This window comes from Choloepus didactylus, chromosome Y (assembly GCF_015220235.1).
Source record: "Choloepus didactylus isolate mChoDid1 chromosome Y, mChoDid1.pri, whole genome shotgun sequence".
Taxonomy (NCBI): Eukaryota; Metazoa; Chordata; class Mammalia; order Pilosa; family Megalonychidae; genus Choloepus; species Choloepus didactylus.
In genome coordinates this window covers 22,007,892-22,031,157 of record NC_051335.1, presented here as the reverse complement: position 1 = coordinate 22,031,157, position 23,266 = coordinate 22,007,892, and the positions used below count along the sequence as shown (strand labels likewise).

The 23,266-nt window shown below is 41.0% G+C and overlaps 1 pseudogene; it reads left to right on the top strand.

The window, feature by feature from the left end:
* Positions 1–23,266, top strand: part of LOC119524180 — a 308,154-nt pseudogene that overhangs the window by 59,884 nt on the left and 225,004 nt on the right.

Below are 23,266 nucleotides of genomic sequence, written 5' to 3'. Positions count from 1 at the left end.
GATTCAGTAGTCATAATCATTTATTAAATTCAAACTTCTCTGTTAAAACTCCTCCCTCTCATTTGATCATTTTCTCAGTCTTCAGGGACATTTGGGCAATGTCCATTCTAACTTCTTCATGCTGAAAAGGGGTGTCGACATTATGGGGAATGCAACTGGTTGATGTTCTAGGAGAGACTGGACCTCTAAGTTTCAGAGCTTATCTGGCATAGGAACAATCTGGAGGTTTTAAGTTTCTGGAAAATAAACCTAATAAGTAAAACTTTTATAGAGTCTTAAATAGAGCCCTGGGTTTTCTTTAGGGTTTTCCAAGAAAGTTGGTTGGGGCTTGATATACCATCGCAATTTGTGATATCTGACTGAAGCTTACATAAGTGTAACCACTAGAATGAACTCTTGACTCTATTTGAAATTTCTTAGCCAGTGAAACCTTATTTTGTTACATTTCTTTTCCCCCTTTTAGTTAAGAAGGCATCATCAATCCCATGATGCCAGGACCAGGCTCTACCTGGGGGTCATGTTCTATGTTGCCAGGGCGACTTACATCTCTTAGGCAAATTTGATTAAAAGATTTTGTGTATCCAGGAAAGTGAGTGATTATATTAAGCCTTGCTTTGTTTTTTAATCGCTACAAGCTGATATTTCTGAGAATGAAAAGGGGATAAACAAGATGAAGAATAAAAATAAAGGAAACAAACAAAAAGATGCAACCCAGACAAAGCCCCAGTATAGTACATAATGGGTGGAGAAGGAGAGGCAAAAAGAGGTAGCAGACTTGGCTCAGCCACATCTGGGCAACTCAGCTTATCAAAAAACAGACTATCCTATCTTAGCTCGCAGTGCTTGCAAATTATGCATTTGCCCAGTGAGGCTGCTGTTTGCAGGAAACCAAATGTATTATGGAGAATTTCGGTAAGGTGTTCTTGTTGGGGCTTTTGGCTTCTGAATTTGGGTGAGCCATCTTGGCCTCTTTTCAGCACCATGCTTTTGAAAAGAGGAATGGTGTGACAAGTTCTCTACTTTTTCTCAGGTGGTCCTTGAGACACAGCTCAGGTGTAGTGGCAGCATTGATAGCTTATTGAGTGCCTCAGTTTTGCCGTACATGCCAATTTTCCATTGTTAAGCCAACAGAACTGAGATAAAGAGAAGCTTGGTTTCTCTTCCCTCATAAAGAGGTTTCCTGAAAGTCTGTCTATTCTGTACTGTCTTTAAGCAAGTAGAATCATTGCTGATTTATCCCCTGTGCATGTATGAATCCCTCCAAACTCCTGGAGCCCACAATCTGGCCCAGGATGTGGCCTCTACCACTGGGATAGTAGGACCCAGGGTTTTAACAAATCATGAAAATATGGGCTTACTGGTCAGGAAGCGGAAATTGAGTACTGGGGGCTGGGGACACCCAGACCCAGGAAATCCAGAGTTCTGCTGTACTGGGTCAGAACCTTGGAGAGTTCCAGGTACCCAGATGCTGGCAGCTGGATGCAGGCAGGAGTTACTCTTGCTCCTGTAGCTGCCTGAGGCCCGGGCCACCTCTTCCACAGGAAGTAGGAGCTCCTTTTGCTTTTGTACATGGGTGATATGGGACTTTAAGGATTTGGGCCTCAGTACTCTTGGCCTTTTGGATCCTTTAGTAAAGTGTGGAGGCAAATTAAGATTCCCGCTGGAACTACAGGTGGAGTGGTTTTGAGTCTTCCTGCTGTGATCATGACATTGGCTTCCTGGAAGGTGGAAGGTAGTAGGAGAGCTCTGCCTTGAAGGCCTAGGGCTTGGTTCCATGGCTGACTCTGCCCCTTACTAGCTTTGGGACTTTGCTGTAGTCTTTCATCTTCTCTCTTTGGGTCTCACTTTTCTAATGTGTAAAAAGATACAAGTCTGGCAAAATAGGTTTTGTTAATCTGACAGTGTTATTGTGAGGAGCAAGTGAAAAAAAATCTGTTGAAGTACTTTAATTATATAAGCCTTTGCCAGTGTAAAGTTGCATCATTGCCAGCATTATCACCTATTTTTAGTGCTTACCAGTAGGAATCCATGACATCAGAATTCTGTGAACTTAAGGTGTTGTTCAAGAAGTGTGCCCTCTCCAACTTGTATTTGCATAGTAGTTGGTACCATGGGGTCAGCATTCATGTCAGGTATTTTTAGCCAGAAGCAAGTATATGGGACTTGTGGCTTACTGTACAATTTGAAAAGTTTTTGAACTAAAGAGTTTGTACTGTGGTCTTTTGGAAGTACCTGGAGGATTTTAGTAGTGGAGGGGTGAGGACAGACATTTGTTTTGGGGAAGTGTTGCTTGTGGCAGTTTAGAGGCTGACCTGGGAGGACAGAGACTGGAGGCAGGGAGACAGGGGAGGAGAACATTTTTAGAATCCATGCAGAACTCCAGCTCTGCTACTTATCTGACCTCAGGCAAGTTTCTTTCAGTCTTTGTGTATTGCAGTATGCATCTGTAAAAGGGGGGTGGTGGTGGGACCAACTTCATGGGGCTGTTGTGTAGACTAAATGTCATTATCTAGGTGATGCCCTTAGAACAGGTTCAGCACATGGTCAGCATCAAATATTAGCTGGTATTCATGTTTTTAAGGCAGTTCGGGAGGAATGGAGAGAAACAGCTGGCCTGGGTGACTGAGTAGATACGGGGGTTAAGGCTCAATTTTTCAGTCTGGTGAAGTGGATGGACAGTAGAGTGTCAGACAAGACAGGCCACTTGGGAGAAGGGAAGGTTGAGGGAAGGTGTTGGCTAGAGGTGGGGGGTGTCAAGCCTAGAGTACCTGGTTGTCTAAGTGGGGAGTACGCAGAATTCATGACTGTCCATGGGTCTGATTGGTTTCTGTGCAGTCAAAGGCAGGACATATTTTAAATCCTGTCTCTTCCCTGCTTCAACTGAAGAAGCAGCTTAAGAAATCCACTCATCATTAGGTTTCTCTAACCAGCAACTATGACCAATCGTTGAGGAAACAGTAGAATCTGGGATGTATTGCCCAGGATTGCCCCTCTTCTGGTGCTGGTTTCTTACCCCTAGGTGCCTGCTCTGGATAAAACTGGTCCTTCCAAGCCGGCTGCTCCCAATGTGCTGCTTGTGAAGCCTTGGGTAGCCAACATGGTTGAGAACCTCACTTCCCCTCCACCTCCCTCCCACCCCACTGCCAGTCTCTGCCAACATTTGCCGCCTTTCCTTCCTGCATGCCATTAGCAGTTAGTGCTAAACGAAAGCTGGCAGGCAGTGTTGCCCACAACACTACTGAATTCACTACTGAATTTTTGTGAATTACTCCTTAGTGAAGTTGGATGTTGTGTTACTATATCACGTTGTGTCCAGGTGGGAAGTTTGTGTGTGCACTCTCATATGCACACTGCCATAGACAGTGAGGTTTGAGCAACTGTTCTTCCCTCAAAGAAGCAACCATTAGGGGAACAAGTCCCCTTGATGTCTCGTTTTCTTTACTTTGGGAGCCATAGCCAGCTGACAGCCATCACCAAGAAAGCATCTTGTCGTGTTGATCAGAGGGGCAGCATTTGCAGATTTTCCCCTGATGCCATCTGCCTTTGAGCCTGCAGGAACCCCTGGCAGCTGCTGTTCTAACAGGTGCTGGGGCTGCTGAGGTGGGTTTCCGTGCACGCACTTGCACATACACATGCACACATCTTTGGTGCACTGAGGAACCCGTGTCAGCCTGGGGTTGAGGTTTGCCTAGTTAGGCCTCTGGGACACCAACTGAAATTCTCAGTACAGCAAAGTGCCAACCCCAGTTGCTGGTTTCTGGTGGGGCCCTGGTGAGGTAGAGAGGATGAGGCAGTTGTGAACAGAGTCAGCAACTGGGAACTGGATATGGTAGCTGAATTCAGGTGCATAGGAAGCTGCTGGGTAGTGGCTCTGTTGTGACAAGCTTTTGTTTTCTTTCCGTCTCTGCCCTATGCCCAGGTCAAATCTTTGCCCCTGTCTAAAATACCGTATTCATGTTCCTTCCATTGCGTGAGCCTGTCTCCATTTCTTACTCGAGGTTCTTTCTAAAGAAAACCTTATTCATCCTTGAGCCCTTCCTGCATAAAGCCATGCTTTGGATCTAGCCCTTTGGATTTTTCTTTCCCAGGTCAGTGTAATTGTGTGTTCAGGTGAGCTCAGAACCCCCCTGCTCTTTGGGGAAGAATTCCTGTGCACAGACCTGTTGTTTGTGAGTTACTGTGATTTCTGGCAACTAATGCCTTTGAAAAGAATTATGTAAATTATTAAAGTAATTTGAAATAACTGTATCAGCTATCAGGTTTTCAAAAATAGATCTTAAAGGAGCTTTGACAGCAGTCTGCGTAGAGCAGGGGTCAGCAAACTTTTTCTGTAAAGGGCCATGTAGTAAATATTTTAGGCTTTAATCTGTGTTGCAACTACTCAACTCTGCCATTGGAGTATCAAAGCAGCCACAGATATTACTTAAACAAATGAATGTGGTTGTGTTTCAACAAAACTTTACTTACAAAAACAGGCGGTAGGCCATAGTTTGCTGACTTCTGGCCTTGAAGTCTTTTGGTTTTCCATCCGTATTTTTTTCTTTGTCAGGAGTTAAACTGTAAGTGAATTTAAATCATCTTCACTTTGGTTTAGTATAATTGTGAGCATCACGGCGATTTGGGAATATACTTCTGTAGACCTCTGTTGAGAGGACTGGAAACCAGAAGGTTTTTAAGGGGTGACTCTGGCTGACCATAGCTTGTTACTGTTCAAAAAGTAGAACAGGTTGTCACTTAGAGCTGTATGGTGATCTTTATGTGAAACTCATTCTCTTCATGGCCACATGGAATAGTCATAGTTATATAAGGTCACATCACCATCATTGGCCTTATTCCATTTTATAGGACCAGGTGCTTTTCTAATCAACGCAAGGGAAAAGAACAACAAAGATATAGGAAATGGTGTTTCTAAAACATCATATTATGCTGAGTTGGGTTCACTGTTGTTCACTTCCAGCAAGATGAAACTTAAAATAGTCAAAGCGGTATCCTAAGATTTCAAACTACAGTCTTGTTTTCCTTCTATCTATCCTCACAGGAAATAAAGAAAGAAATGAAGAAGGATCCAACTCTCCAGCAAAGCTCCAGAAAAGCCCATGCACGAAGTATCCAGTGGAAACTCTTTGCTGTCTTCTGAAACAATTTTAAGAACCAATAAGAGAGGTATGGCAAAGGAGACAGAGCTCCCCTCCCTGCTCACAAACAAAAACTAGAGACTTCTAGATGAACTGTGTCAAATGTTGAATTGCTGAAAAATTGAATGGAGTTTGCCCTCCTGTTCTTTGGTATAAATTTTGGGCACACACAAACACACATACACATATATGGCAAATAATGATACAGTAAGTATAATAAAGGGAACTAATAAAAATGTTTTCTGACAATGGAAACGTGGACTAAATCTGCAAATGATTTTTCAGGGCTATAGCTTTTGCTATCATACGTATTTTTCTGGATTGGAAAGGTGACCTCCCAGAATTCTGTGGTACAGGCCTGAGCTGTGTGTGTCTGACCATGTTCTCTTTTTAATTCAAGACAGGCTTTATCAGGATCTTCCCCTAATTGCTGGGCTCCTTAACATAGGACCTCTCTTTCTCAGTTTATGAGGCAGTATGTGTGAAGATACGGCTAATACATCCATCTAACCAGGGGACCTTTAAAGATCTTGTTTTCCTTTTTTTGAGACCTTGAGGCAAATTATTTTTTAGAGTGTGAATTGCCTCTTTAATATTATGAAATGAGCTTCTTTATCCCTAGTGAGGGTTTTTGCTCTAAAATATGCTTGGAAGTCAATTTTAGCCACACAGCTTTCTTTTGATTGGTATTTTTAGCAAGGCATTTCTTTTTCCGCCATTTACTTTTCTGTAATTTTTTTTTTATTGTAGTAGTTGTAGGTTTACAGAAAAATCATGCAGAAAGTACAGAGCCTTGAAGCAAATTTTAGGATAGTAGCTTCTTGTAGTTTTGTTTTCTTCCCCACCCCCTTTTGTGATCTTTGTTTGAAATATGAAAGATGATAGAAGATTGCAGAGACAACTCTATTAATTTTGTAATGTGGTCACACTGGGTCAACGGCTCCTCTGTTTTTTCTAATACCTTACTTTGGATCCACCAGGGCACACACTGAGCATGTCCATGACTTTTCATAGGCTTATTACTTCCTTAAAGAGAAATTCAGAGTCGTGCAAAAGCAGGAGCAGGAAATATATTAGCAAAGGGTTCCATTAAAAAGAAAGAAGGCAAGTGTATGCAACCATGGAGAAGAACAGCAAATCTTTTAAAAAAATTTAGACAACATAAGAATTTGTCCAGTAAACTGTCCATTGATCACAGTGCTTGAGAGATTAGCTTTGTGAGAGATTAGCTTTGTGTCGCTCTTCCTTCCTGCCTCTCCCCCCAACACCCCTCCAGCTGCCCTGGTTTACATTTCCTTTTTTGAATTATTCAGATTAAGGACTGGCTGGAGGCCCACATTTGTTAACAGCTATAGGATTTTCTTTCTTGTTTTTGTTCCTTTTAAAAATCCCATCCTACCAATGCAGGGGATATCCCATTTTAAGAATGAAGTGTACAATGCTGTTATAGTGCAGTCTTCCTCAAAAAGGTGCCCCATGCATTCTTGCAAATATGTTCCCAAATTCCTGAGACCTGCACTCCTTGGATTTGGAGCTGTAGAATCCGTTGCATCTTTCCTGAGCCCCTCCTGTTCCTCATGATGCTTCTTTAGGTCAGTGGGCTGAAGAACTGCACATGTGGCGACCAGCAGCGAGGCCTCTCTGGCCAGCCCTGTAGTTGTAAAGCAAACAGTAGAGTTATAGTATTTAATTAACTTTAACAAGATCAGGAATTAATCAAAGTAAGGAATTAAAGTAATTCTCTGGAGGAGTTAACTAAAATTTCCTGTAAACTTTAAATGAATGGAGAAATAGAACTTTTCATATCCTTGTCTCTTTACAACTAAAAATCTGGCCTTTGAGTTCCCCTGTGGAATTTTTCATTAACCAGAATATGGAATTAAAAGGGGTGGCATACTGACTTACATTCCTTCTTCAGCCTTCTGCCTTGGGCCTGCAGCCTGATTATGATCAACCTTTTTCTCTTAGGTATTTTATATAATGAATAATGAATATATATGCCAGTGGCTTGAGACCTTAGCACATGGGGGCATTCTGTAAAAATGAAACACATAACAAACCGTCTTCATTCTGTCCGAGTCTTCACGCTGACCTCCTGGGTCACCTGAGCCAAACAGAAATTTCTAGTTGAAGTGAAGCATTGTGTACCAGGACCAGTGCCGTCTTTGGCCCTACCCCCACCAGTCAAGACTAACAGTATTCTCCTACTCCTTATAATAAACAGTGGGGGTAGATTGATTGGCCTTGTCAGGCCAGATAAATAGTTCGTTGTGCTGAGCTGAAAAGCCACATTTTTTTCCCCACCCAAAATCAATGAAAAACTACTGTTTTTTTTTTTTTAAAAAAAACAAGGATCAGAGGCTAAATCTGTGGGATGATTCTAGTTACTTATAAACACTTCCACCCAACTAATTTTTTAAAGTTTTATGAGTTACAGTAAATGACCCTGAAGTCTCCCTTTCTCCTTTGTCCTCCTCTTTGTCCCTAAAAATCTTTCTGATGTTTTTGTCTGTTATGATTGTTTATGGATATTATGGAGGGAAGTTGCTTTCAGAGTTTATTAACAGCTTCCTTTGGTTCACAAATAAGGGATCTTTTTCAGAGTATATGAGTCCACCTTATGATTCAGCCTTGGTCTTGTTGAGAATTTGATAGAATTAACACAAGTTCTTTTCCTTCAGATTTAGTAAAGATCAGATGATTTTTTATTTTATATAGGCCTTATCATTTGATGAAGGCTTGTAATGGGCTTAATACTGAAAGATTAAAGTATATTTCTATTACAAATCTGAAATTGGGTCCTGAATTTGAGATAGATTTAGCTCCAAAAGTTTTTCCAATTGTGTCCACTAGTTTTTGCATTTTGCTACATGCCTTACTTTGAGGGGTGGATGGGTTGTAGTATCTCACAATCTGGGATGAGTTTGCCCTTCCCAGGCACCTGCTTAAGGTCAAAAGATACCCTGGGTCTGAAGGAAGGTATTCATAGCCTAGAGAAAAGGCTAGGGCAGTTGGAAACATTAGTTTGGGGACCAATTAGTTTCAGTTTTCATCTTTAACCTTTGCAAATTTCTGTAGAGTTGATTTAGGGAGGTACTTGAATGACACCATGGGCGTTTCTTTTGAAGAGAAGGAGATGTGACTGAAATTGAGAGAGTGAGCAGGCCCCTGCCACTGGCTTGGCAGGCACCAGTCACACATTCTGAGCATTTGACCCTTAGGGACAATTGTGCCTGCTCCCATCCCAGCCATTTCTTTGGTCTTTACCTGAGTCCAGGGGCTTCCTGTTTAAAATGAGCCTCTCCCAAGGGAGAATAAGTCATTTTTCATTTAAATTTGCAGCATAGATGTTGTATATCCTATAGTTATCTCAGACTCCGGTATGTTGACGAGGCCCAGTTAAAGAGTCTGAAAAGTTTTCTTGGAGCCAAATGTCATTCTCTTGTACCAGACAGAAAGAGTTGTCTGGTTTGCTTCTGAGAATGACTTACTCTTTTCTTTCTTCTACTGTTAAACCCGTATTGGAGAATGATGGGCTCTCCTAAATTGGAAAATTGATATGTAGAGGAATTTTTAAGAGGCATTCAAGCCTTTGGTTTAAAAGCAAAATTGAATAAAATGGAAGTTTTATCTTCATTCATAGCAGATACCTTAAATATGTCATTGAAAGTAAGCAAGGAGTACCTTGTCCATTTGATATTATGGACTCTTCTCTGTGCTAATTAAAATGAAATAAAATATTATTTGGTTTCACCCTTAGAAGGGTTTCGTGACTAACTTGATGGATATGTTAGGTTAAGTATGCAGATTGTAATAGACACCTGCAGGCCTGTGTGAGGACCAGGTTCTTTTTCAGGGCTCCACTCTGCCAGTTTTTGCATTAACAGGCCACGTGAGGAAGGTGCACCTCTGCCTCTCTCTGACCCTTTCCTGCTGCCTATAATTTTGGAGCTTGGTCCTTCCTCACTTTTTGGAGGACAGCAATGAACATTCAGTAGCATGTGTTTATTGCGTGCTTCCTGAGGGCCTGGCCCTGTGCTTGGTGCTGGGGCAGATATGAGAACTAGAAAAACAGCAGTCAGCCCTGCCTGAAAGCAGTTCCTCTCTGTTGTGTCACTTGGGAAATGCTGAGAAAGTTCTGCACGTTTTCTGTATCTTTCTTATAGCAAGATGGGGGTATAGCTCTTAATTACTTTTGTCATTCTGAATGTGGAGCCATGGGTTTCTGGTTGGCTTTATATGTCCTTATTTCTATTTCCAGTTTATCATGAATTCAGTGTTTGGTAAGTCTCTATTGTATTCTGCACATTTATTATTTTTTGCTATTATTATTATTGTTATTGTTATGCTCTCCTGATATAAAATGTATTTTATAATCATCTTTTTAAGTCACGCTGCTACTTTGGCATCTGCCTTCCAAATAAAAAACTGCTTTTCCCATCTTTGTTTAAGGTTTGCTATGCATTTTCCCTTTACTGCCCCTTCCAGAGATTAATGCTGAAGGGTCTGATGGTTAAAAGATGCTCTTTGTAACAGGTCTAGCACTGATGCTATCAGGTGAGATCTGCTGCCTCCCATGAGAGTCAAGTTAAGATGGGGGGTGGTGTGGGGTGGTTTCCGCTCTGAATTGATATGTGGCCATTACCTCGATCGGAGAACATTGCTCTTGAGTTTGTTTCTGGTGCTTTTAGCCCTTTAGACAGGTTTAATGCAAAAGTTTTCCTTATCAGAAGGACCCACAGCTGCTCTGCCTCTGGTGACACACTGTTGCTTTAAAAGTGCAGACAGTCTTCAGAATTCATTTTCTGTGTGGATGGGTGATACATACATGCTCCCCAACATTGGTATCAGCCTAGTGTTTGCAACACAGCAGGGCTCTCTGTTTTGGTCTGCTGCCTGTAACTGTCAGAATAATTTTACATAATGTTTGCCTTCCATTTCCCCATTGTTTCTGCATGAAGCATTCTAATCCCTTAACAGATCTGATCACAGTGATCTCCTTCCCTTGACTCTCTAGAAGGGGAAACGTTTTTTTTTGTTTTTTTTTTTGTTTTTTTTTTTGTTTTTTTTTTAAGCTTTCATTTCTTTAGCATTTACTTGGCTGCCCAGAAGAATATTCTAGAGGTTTCTGCTTGCTTGTTTGTTGGAATATAGGTGAGAGTGTGAGTGTGGGCCTGTGTGTGTGAACGTGTGCTGGAGCGGAAATTGTGTGTGTTGGAAGGTGGTGGTGTGGATCCTGATAGGCCGTGGGCTTTCTTTGTCTGAAGTGAAACTGTCAGCAAAGGATGGAAAAAAAATACATCCTAATAAAGAAAATTTCAGCTGCTTTGTTTTTCCAGTGGTTTGCTGTTTAAGATAGATGCGGACCAAGGGATTTGTTTTTAGGAACAAGACTCTTTTTCTTCTCAAATTTCTTTTTGAAGAAACAAGTGTGAATTATTTCCAGTTAACTAGGAATTGGAAAATGTGACATTTTTGGGCAAACTTTTTGGCATGTTTCCAAATCACCTGTTGATTCTCTCTAAGGAGATGGCTTTGATGGAAGGATAGAAGGGTAGGAGTTAAGAGAAGGCATTACTGTTGTTGTAAAAGCTCTTGGCTAGCACCTAAGCTGGTCTTCTCCGTGGGGAAATGGAAATAAAGCTGGCAACCTGGCAAAGAACGTGGATAGATATAGCATCAGTATGTATACGTCTGTGTGAATATATCTGTGTATTGGTATATGCTTATATATAGTCTTTTTTCCCTGTGGACCTTTATTCTTGAAAGCTTAAGCGTATAGGAGTAAAAGGCCCGCAAAGAGGGCATCAAGAAACCGAAGATCAAATGAGAACAGATTTTCTTCTGCTGACTCTCACTGTCTCTAGAGCAGTTATTGAGTGGAATGAGCATGCATCAGTTGAAATATATTAAGTTAAATAATGTGTATGATGCCACTGAATTCTATATCTGAATGGTTAAATGGGAAAATTTAGGTTGTATATCTGTTACTAAAATAAAAATTAAAAAAAACAATTTAAAAATCAAAAACAAAAGAGGTCTTTTAACATAACTGATTGCTGGCTGTATTTCTGACAAGTGTTTTTGGGATCCTCTATTAGGACTAGTAATTGATGTTAGGATATGTCACCCCTGGTCATTTTCTTATCTGGGCGGTACTGCCTGTTGGGCCCAGGGTGGTGGTGGTGAAGTGGGTGGGAAGAAGCTGCGTGGAGGGATGTGGCTGTACTTTTTCTGTATATATTTTCTGTACTTTTTAATGTGTGGGTCATTGACAAAATTGGATTTTGTAATTTTTCTTCTGTTAAACCTCTCTCCTTTAAATCTCTGCACCCGAGTTCCAAGGCCCTAACTCTCGAGTAAGGAGTTTCCCATGGAACAATTGTTGATTTAGACTCCTGCCTCGCTCCCCTTGGGTTTTTACCCAAGTCCACCCAGAGCAGGATCCATGAAGTGGTTTTATGACGGTGGCTCCACCTGGTGGCTCTCCGAGGAAACTCCTCCTCTTGCCCACCTCCCTTCTTTCTCCTTGGCGGAATCTTAAGGAAGATGCCTTTTTTTTTGCCAAAAAAACAAAACCAGTAGGATATGTGTGTATGTATGTGTGTGTGTGTATGTATATGTGTGTTTATATATAAATTTATATAAAGAGATTTGTTTTAAGGAATTGGCTCACATGATTGTGAGGGCTTTCAAGTTCCAAATTTGTAGGGCAGGCCGGGAGGCTGGAACCTCAAACTGGAGTTAATGGAGCCTGGAGTCCAGATTCTATAGTGCTGCTGTAGCAAGTTATTACAAACCAAGTGAGTGACTTCACAACGGAAATTTATTCTCTCGCAGTTTTGGAGGCCAGAAGTCCAAAATCAAGGTGTCAGCAGGGCCTTGCCCTCTCTGAAGACTCCGGGAGAGGATCCTGCCTTGCCTCTTCCTAACTTCTGGCAGTTATCAGCATTCTGGGGCTTTCCTTGGCTTGTGGCAGTGTAACTCCAATTTCTGCCTTTGTCTTCCCGCTGTGTCTGTTTCTCTCGTCAATGTTCACAATTCATGCAGTTCCATCTCAGACCCACTGCTTTTCACATTGCACACAGCCTCTTTAACTTAACCCTCTCCTTTCTCTTCTAGTTATTTGCTCATTGAACTCACAGAATCTGTCTCCCGACCCTTGCTCTATCTGAGATACCCCCACTGACCAGGATCGTTTTTGATAAGCATTAAAAAAAAAAGACTTCAATAGGCATGACATTAGGAATAGATATTAATTTGGACATAAGAAAGAATCACACTGAAATCCTTGTAAGTAAGCCAAAGTCTCCTCCTTAAAAGCTCCAAGTACCCCCCAACTACTATTTCACTTCTTGTTGATCCCCATTTTTTCTTGAAGGAGGGTTGGTGGGAGCAGTGCTTTATTACTGCCATTGTTCACAGTTGCCCACAGGGGGTGGAAATCAAAAGCCAGGTGCCTTTGTATTGTCTGTCAATTCTCTGCAGGCTGTTCCCCTTTTTGTTTTTGCCTAGGCATGCACTGCTCCCACTGTCCCACACTTGTTATGCCACTTATGGAAAGTATTTTTGATAAATAAGAATATTTCTTATTTAATCTCTGTGTTTTTGGTTTTGTTAGTTGATAATGTTGCAGATATGCCTTGTTTTAGGTACATTGTAGTTTAGCTGGGAACTTAATCACCGTTTCTAACTTTGTTTCTATGGGAAACTGCATTTGGAGTTGTAAACACTCTGCATAGAGCACCACCCACTTGCAGGTCTACCTTCCTATTTTGGTTCTTATATTGCTAGCATGACAGTGTAGGCACCTTATAAAAGTCAGAAAGTCTATGACTGGGAATGACCAAAGTTTGCTGATGTTGCGGAGGAGTTCACAGTTCATGTGGTGCAGAATACCTGAACTGTGTATAAAGCCCGTATACCCCCATCTGGCTCAGAGGATAACTGCAGGTTCAACCGCATCACACCATTGTATGCAGTGGTTGTTTTCACAAGGCCTTTGGGTCTTAGCATGTCCAGGTTTGTCTGTATAAGGCATGCTGTGAAAGGGGGTGCTATTGTATATTTCTATCTACTCAAGGGGATCTGGTGCAATAAGCATGGCATGCTCAGATAGAAACCAGACCAGGATTTCCTGGTGTGTTGCATGAACATTCTTTAAAAGATTGAGAGAGAGACACACACACATAGAGATAGATATACAAATACACACAAAGAGGGAGAGGAAAATAGCTCTCTGCGCAAATAAATTTCGGCCACAGCTGCACACACCAGCACCCTTTTAGAGACTGACAAATATTCGCAGAATTACAGGCTCTCCGATGACCTGTGGGAAGGAAACCTGCTTATCTTTGATTAGGGTACCGCGTTTCACTGAACGCTAGTTAGAACTCTGCTTTGGGGAGTGCTGGGCTTTAAAATGCAGAGCAAGGAGCTTTCTAATAATCTCTAAAATAATCTTCAGATTCTACCTTACACAGAGAACGTTAAAGTGAGTGAGTGGAGGTGGTGGTGCTGGCACTACAAGAAATAATTGATACTGCTTCTAAAGTCTGTGGCCGCAAACAAGAGTTCAGTGATTCTAGGAGAACATTGCCTTAATCTGAATCTTAAAAGCCAGTCCTTTTAGTAGTTTCTCAAGTGACATGCTGATCATTTCTTATGTCCTTGTGTTTACAAGTGTCTCCCTGGGCTGGGCTTTGAATGAAAAGTAGGCTAAGGGGACTGGAGCCAGAGCATGATGGCAAGGCTGGGTTATATAGGTCTGCCTGGGTTGTCAGTCAAGATTGAACCTGGGATTCTGGAAATGGCTTTCAAAGTGACTACAAGGTCCCTCACAGTCAGAACAATCCCATTGCCTTCTCTTTCTGTTTCCAACCGAAAGATAGGAAATCTTAGCTTTTCTTGATGCCATTTAACCCCTGAATGTACATAAAGAAGATGATTAGTGTCTCTCCCTATTAGTGAGAAGAGGCTACCATTTTGAGTTCATGTTAACAACATGTGGGAATATGAAGAAAAACCAGAGCCCTGCTTATTTTTTTTTTTTTTTTTTTTTTTTTAATCATCATTTTATTGAGATATATTCACATACCACGCAGTCATACAAAACAAATTGTACTTTCGATTGTTTACAGTACCATTACATAGTTGTACATTCATCACCTAAATCAATCCCTGACACCTTCATTAGCACACACACAAAAATAACAAGAATAATAATTAGAGTGAAAAAGAGCAATTGAAGTAAAAAAGAACACTAGGTACCTTTGTCTGTTTGTTTGCTTCCCCTACTTTTCTACACATCGATCCATAAACTAGACAAAGTGGAGTTTGGTCCTTATGGCATTCCCAATCCCACTGTCACCCCTCATAAGCTACATTTTTATACAACTGTCTTCGAGATTCATGGGTTCTGGGTTGTAGTTTAATAGTTTCAGGTATCCACCACCAGCTACCCCAATTCTTTAGAACCTAAAAAAGGTTGTCTAAAGTGTGCGTAAGAGTGCCCACCAGAGTGATCTCTCGGCTCGTTTTGGAATCTCTCTGCCACTGAAGCTTATTTCATTTCCTTTCACATCCCCCTTTTGGTCAAGAAGATGTTCTCCATCCCACGATGCCGGGTCTACATTCCTCCCCAGGAGTCATATTCCACGTTGCCAGGGAGATTCACTTCCCTGGGTGTCTGATCCCACGTAGGGGGGAGGGCAGTGATTTCACCTTTCAAGTTGGCTTAGCCAGAGAGAGAGGGCCACATCTGAGCAACAAAGAGGCATTCAGGAGGAGACTCTTAGGCACAAATACAGGGAGGCCTAGCCTCTCCTTTGCCGCAACCGTCTTCCCAAGGGTAAAACTTATGGTAGAGGGCTCAACCCATCAAACCACCAGTCCCCTATGTCTGTGGTCATGTTAGCAACCATGGAGGTGGGGTAGGCGAATACCCCTGCATTCTCCACAGGCTCCTCAAGGGGGCACTACCACGTTGTTTTTTTTTTTTTTTTTTTTTCCTTGTTTGTCTTTTTTCTTTTTTTTTTTTTTTTTTAACTTTCCTTTCTTTTTTCAAATCAACTGTATGAAAAAAAAAGTTAAAAAGAAAACAAACATACAATAAAAGAACATTTCAAAGAGACCATAGCAAGGGAGTAAGAAAAAGACAACTAACCTAAGATAACTGCTTAACTTCCAACATGTTCCTACTTTACCCCAAGAAAGTTACATACTATAGCAACATTTCAGTGAACTTGTTCCTACTACATCCATCAGAAATTAACAGACCATAGTCATTTCTGGGCATCCCCAGAACGTTAAATAGCTTATCTGTTCTTCTTGGATTATTGTTCCCCCTTCCTTAATTGCTCTCTACTGCTAGTTCCCCTACATTCTACATTATAAACCATTTGTTTTACATTTTTCAAAGTTCACATTAGTGGTAGCATATAATATTTCTCTTTTTGTGCCTGGCTTATTTCGCTCAGCATTATGTCTTCAAGGTTCATCCATGTTATCATATGTTTCACCAGATCGTTCCTTCTTACTGCCGCGTAGTATTCCATCGTGTGTATATACCACATTTTATTTATCCACTCATCTGTTGATGGACATTTGGGTTGTTTCCATCTCTTGGCAATTGTGAATAATGCTGCTATGAACATTGGCGTGCAGATATCTGTTCGTGTCACTGCTTTCCGATCTTCCGGGTATATACCGAGAAGTGCAATCGCTGGATCGAATGGTAGCTCTATCTCTAGTTTTCTAAGGAACTGCCAGACTGACTTCCAGAGTGGCTGAACCATTATACAGTCCCACCAACAATGAATAAGAGTTCCAATTTCTCCACATCCCCTCCAGCATTTGTAGTTTCCTGTTTGTTTAATGGCAGCCATTCTAACCGGTGTTAGATGGTATCTCATTGTGGTCTTAATTTGCATCTCTCTAATAGCTAGTGAAGCTGAACATTTTTTCATGTGTTTCTTGGCCATTTGTATTTCCTCTTCAGAGAACTGTCTTTTCATATCTTTTGCCCATTTTATAATTGGGCTGTCTGTACTATTGTCATTGAGTTGTAGGATTTCTTTGTATATGCAAGATATCAGTCTTTTGTCAGATACATGGTTTCCAAAAATTTTTTCCCATTGAGTTGGCTGCCTCTTTACCTTTTTGAGAAATTCCTTTGAGGTGCAGAAACTTCTAAGCTTGAGGAGTTCCCATTTATCTATTTTCTCTTTTGTTGCTTGTGCTTTGGGTGTAAAGTCTAGGAAGTGGCCTCCTAATACAAGGTCTTGAAGATGTTTTCCTACATTATCTTCTAGGAGTTTAATGGTACTTTCTTTTATATTGAGATCTTTGGTCCATTTTGAGTTAATTTTTGTGTAGGGGGTGAGGTAGGGGTCCTCTTTCATTCTTTTGGATATGGATATCCAACTCTCCCAGCCCCATTTGTTGAAAAGACCATTATGGCTCAGTTCGGTGACTTTGGGGGCCTTATCAAAGATCAGTCGGCCATAGATCTGAGGGTCTATCTCTGAATTCTCAATTCGATTCCATTGATCTATATGTCTATCTTTGTGCCAGTACCATGCTGTTTTGGCAACTGTGGCTTTATAATAAGCTTCAAAGTCAGGGAGTGTAAGTCCTCCCACTTCGTTTTTCTTTTTTAGAGTGTCTTTAGCAATTCGAGGCATCTTCCCTTTCCAAATAAATTTGATAACTAGCTTTTCCAAGTCTGCAAAGTAGGTTGTTGGAATTTTGATTGGGATTGCATTGAATCTGTAGATGAGTTTGGGTAGAATTGACATCTTAATGACATTTAGCCTTCCTATCCATGAACATGGAATATTTTTCCATCTTTTAAGGTCCCCTTCTATTTCTTTTAGTAGAGTTATGTAGTTTTCTTTGTATAGGTCTTTTACATCTTTGGTTAAGTTTATTCCTAGGTACTTGATTTTTTTAGTTGCTATTGAAAATGGTATCTTTTTCTTGAGTGTCTCTTCAGTTTGTTCATTTCTAGCATATAGAAACATTACTGACTTATGTGCATTAATCTTGTATCCCGCTACTTTGCTAAATTTGTTTATTAGCTCTAGTAGGTGTATCGTTGATTTCTCAGGGTTTTCTAGATATAAGATCATATCATCTGCAAACAATGACAGTTTTACTTCTTCTTTTCCAATTTGGATGCCTTTTATTTCTTTGTCTTGCCGGATTGCCCTGGCTAGCACTTCCAGCACAATGTTGAATAACAGTGGTGACAGCGGGCATCCTTGTCTTGTTCCTGATCTTAGAGGGAAGGCTTTCAGTCTCTCACCATTGAGTACTATGCTGGCTGTGGGTTTTTCATATATGCTCTTTATCATGTTGAGGAAGTTTCCTTCAATTCCTACCTTTTGAAGTGTTTTTATCAAAACGGATGTTGGATTTTGTCAAATGCTTTTTCAGCATCTATTGAGATGATCAATTGATTTTTCCCTTTCGAGTTTTTAATGTGTTGTAATACATTGATTGTTTTTCTTATGTTGAACCATCCTTGCATGCCTGGAATGAACCCCACTTGGTCATGGTGTATGATTTTTTTAATGTGTCTTTGGATTCGATTTGCAAGTATTTTGTTGAGGATTTTTGCATCTATATTCATTAGGGAGATTGGCCGGTAGTTTTCCTTTTTTGTAGCATCTTTGCCTGGTTTTGGTATTAGATTGATGTTAGCTTCATAAAATGAATTAGGTAGTGTTCCATTTTTTTCAATGTTTTGAAAGAGTTTGAGTAAGATTGGTGTCAGTTCTTTCTGGAAAGTTTGGTAGAATTCCCCTGTGAAGCCATCTGGCCCTGGGCATTTATTTGTGGGAAGATTTTTGATGACTGATTGGATCTCTTTGCTTGTGATGGGTTGGTTGAGGTCTTCTATTTCTTCTCTGGTCAGTCTAGGTTGTTCATATGTTTCCAGGAAATTGTCCATTTCTTCTACATTATCCAGTTTGTTGCCATACAGTTGTTCATAGTATCCTCTTATAATTTTTTTAATTTCTTCAGGATCTGCAGTTATGTCACCTTTTTCATTCATTATTTTGTTTATATGGGTCTTCTCTCTTTTTGATTTTGTCAGTCTAGCTAGGGGCTTGTCAATCTTGTTGATCTTCTCAAAGAACCAACTTTTGGTGATATTTATCCTTTCTATTGTTTTTTTGTTCTCTATGTCATTTATTTCTGCTTTAATCCTTGTTATTTCTTTTCTTGTACTTGGTTTAGGATTGGTTTGCTGTTCATTTTCTAGCTTCTTCAGTTGATCCATTAGTTCTTTGATTTGGCTCTTTCTTCCTTTTTAATATATGCGTTTAGTGCTATAAATTTTCCCCTTAGCACTGCTTTTGCTGCATCCCATAGGTTTTGGTATGTTGTGTTCTCATTTTCATTCGTCTCTATATATTTAGCAATTTCTCTTGCTATTTCTTCTTTAACCCACTGATTGTTTAGGAGTGTGTTGTTTAACCTCCAGGTATTTGTGAATTTTCTAAGTCTCTGATGGTTATTGACTTCTAATTGTATTCCATTGTGGTCAGAGAATGTGCTTTGAATAATTTCAATCTTTTTAAATTTATTGAGGCTTGTTTTATGTCCCAGCATATGATCTATTCTGGAGAAAGTTCCGTGAGCACTAGAAAAGTATGTGTATCCTGTTGATTTGGGATGTAATGTCCTGTAGATGTCTGTTAAATCTAATTCATTTATCAGATTGTTTAGGTTTTCAATTTCCTTATTGGTCTTCTGTCTGGTTGATCTATCTATAGGAGAGAGTGATGTGTTGAAGTCTCCCACAATTATTGTGGAAACATCAATTGCTTCCTTTAGTTTTGCCAATGTTTCTCTCATGTATTTTGTGGCACCTTGATTGGGTGCATAGACATTTACGATTGTTATTTCTTCTTGCTGAATTGCCCCTTTTATTAGTATGTAGTGGCCTTCTTTGTCTCTCAAAACATCCCTGCATTTGAAGTCTATTTTATCTGCGATTAATATTGCTACACCTGCTTTCTTTTGGCTGTAGCTTGCATGAAATATTTTTTTCCATCCTTTCACTTTCAGTTTCTTTGTGTCCCTGTGTCTAAGATGAGTCTCTTGTATGCAACATATTGATGGTTCATTTTTTTTGATCCATTCTGCGAATCTATATCTTTTAATTGGGGAGTTTAATCCATTTACATTCAACGTTAAAACCGTGAAGGCATTTCTTGAATCGGCCATCTTATCCTTTGGATTATGTTTGCCATATTTTTCCCTCTCTCTATTAATATCCTTTATTGTACCCATACCGAATCTCTTTAGTACTGAACCTTTCTCCAAGTCTCTCTGTCCTGTCTTTGTTTCTCTGTCTGTAGGGCTCCCTTTAGTATCTCCAGTAGGGCAGGTCTCTTGTTAGCAAATTCTCTCAGCATTTCTTTGTCTGTGAAAAATTTAAGCTCTCCCTCAAATTTGAAGGAGAGCTTTGCTGGATAAAGTATTCTTGGCTGGAAATTCCTCTCACTCAGAATTTTAAATATATCGTGCCACTGCCTTCTCGCCTCCATGGTGGCTGCTGAGTAGTCACTACTTAGTCTTATGCTGTTTCCTTTGTATGTGGTGAATTGCTTTTCTCTTGCTGCTTTCAGAACTTGCTCCTTCTCTTCTATGTTTGACAGTGTGATCAGTATATGTCTCGGAGTGGGTTTTTTTGGATTTATTCTATTTGGAGTTCGCTGAGCATTTATGATTTGTGTATTTATGTTGTTTAGAAGATTTGGGAAGTTTTCCCCAACAATTTCTTTGAATACTCTTCCTAGACCTTTACCCTTTTCTTCCCCTTCTGGGACACCAATGAGTCTTATATTCGGACGTTTCATATTATCTATCATATCCCTGAGGTCCATTTCGAGTTTTTCAATTTTTTTTCCCCATTCTTTCTTTTATGTTTTCATTTTCCATTCTGTCATCTTCCAGGTCACTGATTCGTTGTTCAACTTCCTCTAGTCTTGTACTATGAGTGTCCAGAATCTTTTTAATTTGGTCAACAGTTTCTTTAATTTCCATAAGATCATCCATTTTTTTATTTAGTCTTGCAATGTCTTCTTTATGCTCTTCTAGGGTCTTCTTGATTTCCTTCATATCCCGTACTAGGGTCTCATTGTTCATCTTTAGTTCTTTGAGTAGCTGCTCTAGGTGTGTCTCTTCTGGTCTTTTGATTTGGGTGCTTGGGCTTGGGTTATCCATATCGTCTGGTTTTTTCATATGCTTTATAATTTTCTGTTGTTTTTGGCCTCGTGGCATTTGCTGACCTTGATAGGGTTCTTTTAGGGTTTGTAGACCAGTTGAAGTCCTTATCTCTAATTTATCAGATCTACAGCTTCGTGGAGTACACTTTCTCTAACTAACCAGCAGGTGGCGTCCACGAGCCACCTGTTCTCCACAAGCCAGTTCTCCCCTGCTTAGCCTTTTTGGTGAGTGGGGGAGTGAGTCTTGTGGGGCCCAATTGGTGTCCCAAGCTTGCGTGTGTAGTTGGTGTTGCCTGCCCTGTATGTGGGGCGTGTTTCTGGGCAGTAGGGGAGGGGGGGTGGCCCTAACAATCAAATCTCCCTGATGATCCTAGAGTTTTAAAGCTACTGCAATAGTCTAATCCTTCAGTTCAGTCCTGCCACAGTTTGTCTCTGCCACTGACCCACAAGTCTTTGGTATTGGCGTATGGCTCCTGAGACCTGCAAGTGGGCCCCTCTTCCAGGCTGTGCACCCCGGGTCCTCTGTTGAGGGATGACTGTGCTATGTCGCAGGTGAGTGCCGTCCCCCCAGGGCAGTTCTGGGCTGCTGGGCTGTGTTGGGAGGCTCCCAGTCTGCTCAAATGATGGCTGAATGGGGCTCTGTTAATTCACACTGCTCCCCCTTCCCAGCTCTGGGACATTCAGCTGAGGTTGCAGGGAAGGCTAATGTCCACGCCCAGTTTTGTGGTGTGTGCCTGTTATTTGAAGCACTTCCGTCACACTGGGTTGTCTGGGGCAGCTCTGGGCTATGGGGCTGGCTATGGGCAGGAGTGTTTCCTGTCCACCAGGATGGTGGCTGTGAGCAGACACCCCCCTTTTCTTGGGAAGTTGTGTTGTTTAGTGAATTTTCTCAGCCACTGGATTATTGCCTTTTGTCTCAGAGCTCTCTTAGTTCTGCTCTTGACTTGACGTGCCCAAATTTCAATTCTTTGAAGCTTTCTGTATTGAGCTTCTTAGAGTAATTGTTTTAGAAAAAGCAAAAAGGATTTAAAAAAAAAAAAACAAAAAAAAAAAACAAAAAAAAAACGGCCCTCCTCAGAGATCTAATGGGTTATTGAAATGCTAATAGACAAAGCAACCAGGGCCATTAAGGAAAAGTGCCCAGGGCAGAGAGATCAGCCTTGCTTCGGGATTTGCATATGCGCCTCAAGGCCTGATCTCCGCCCTTCCCCTTTCTGTGTTCACCAGAACTCCAAAAATCCTCTGCTTTTATTTTGGAGTTTTTCGTGTTGTTTTTTTTCTATGCCTGTCTCCTCTCTGCTGGGCTGGCTGCTCTCAGAGTCTCTGGTGTCTGGCCTCAGTCTATCTATGGTTGGAGTTTGAATCAGTAGAATGAGTTTCCGGTAAGAGCAGCCACTGCAATTCTCCCTTCTCCTTCCTGGAGCTGACAGCCCCTCCTCCCCCGGGACTGAGCCTGGCAGGGAGGGGCGCGGGTCCCCTGGCCGCAAAAACTTACAGATTTCGCTGATCTCAGCAGTTCCACGTTTTCATGAGTGTTGTATGAAGTATGCCCAAAGACAGATTGCTCTGTGGTGTCCAGTCCACGCAGTTCCTGGCTTTTTACCTACTTTCCTGGAGGAGTAACTAAAACATACAGCTCACCAGTCTGCCATCTTGCCCCCAGCCCTGCTTATTTTTTATAATGTGATTTTATTGACATATATTCACACACCATATTGTCCATCCAAAATATAGTCATTGGCTCACAATATCATAATATAGTTGTGCATTCATTGCCACAATCAATTTTAGAACATTTTCATTACTCCAAAAAAAGAAAAAACTAAAAACAAAAAAGAATACCCAAAACATCCCATATGCCTTATCCCCCCTATTATGTATATATATTTGTCTTTATTACTCATCTGCCCATACACTGGGTGTGAGAAACAAGCACTATTCCTAAAAGGAATAAACGCTCACCCGATTGTGGAGAAGAAAAGAATTTATTCACAATCTTACAAAAATAGATGCCCAACCAAAATGTGGGGGGGGTTGGCACACAGAACAATAGACCCAGCAGTATTTATTCCCTACACCTAACCGCAAGTCCCTCCTGTTTCTCCATTGGCTGGATACTTCAGAGGTTACATTCTATTTGACAACCTAACTAGCCCGCGCAAGTTTGAAACATGCAGCCCGGGCAAATTGGAAACATTTGAAAAAAAAGTCTCCTGTGCAAACTTGGAACATTTGAAACAAATCTCCACCCCTCTTTCCTTTGCTCTTGAACTGCAGAGCCAGTCTGAGCTAGTTTGGTAACAACTTATGAAGCTGTTCAAGGAACACCTACCTCCTCCCCCAGTCTCCACCTTGCAAAGACAGTGGGCAGATAAACAGGAGGACCGGCCACGGATTATAGCTTGACTTCTTGACCCTCTGCCATCCCCCTGAGCTTCCCCCACCCTGTGTGAAAGCTAAACTTAATCTAATTCTCACACTGGGTAAAGGGAGTGTCAGTCACAAGGTTTTCACAACCACATGGTCACACGATAAAAGCTATATAATCATACAATTATCATGAAGGATCAAGTCTGCTAGATTACAGTTCAACAGATTCGGGTATTTCCTTCTAGCTATTCTAATACACTAAAAACTAAAAAGGAATATCTATATAATGCATAAGAATAACCTCCAGGATGACCTCTTGACTCTATTTGAAATCTCTTAGCCACTGAAACTTTATTTTGTTTTATTTCTTTTCCCCCTTTTGGTCAAGAAGGCTTTTTCAATCCCATGACGCCAGGGTCAAGAGCTTGCTTTCTGAGAGTTGTGGAATCATAATTACTGAGGTCGCCAAGAGTCCCCGATGATGGCCCAGCCCTTGGCCTGAAGCAGACACCCACTTGG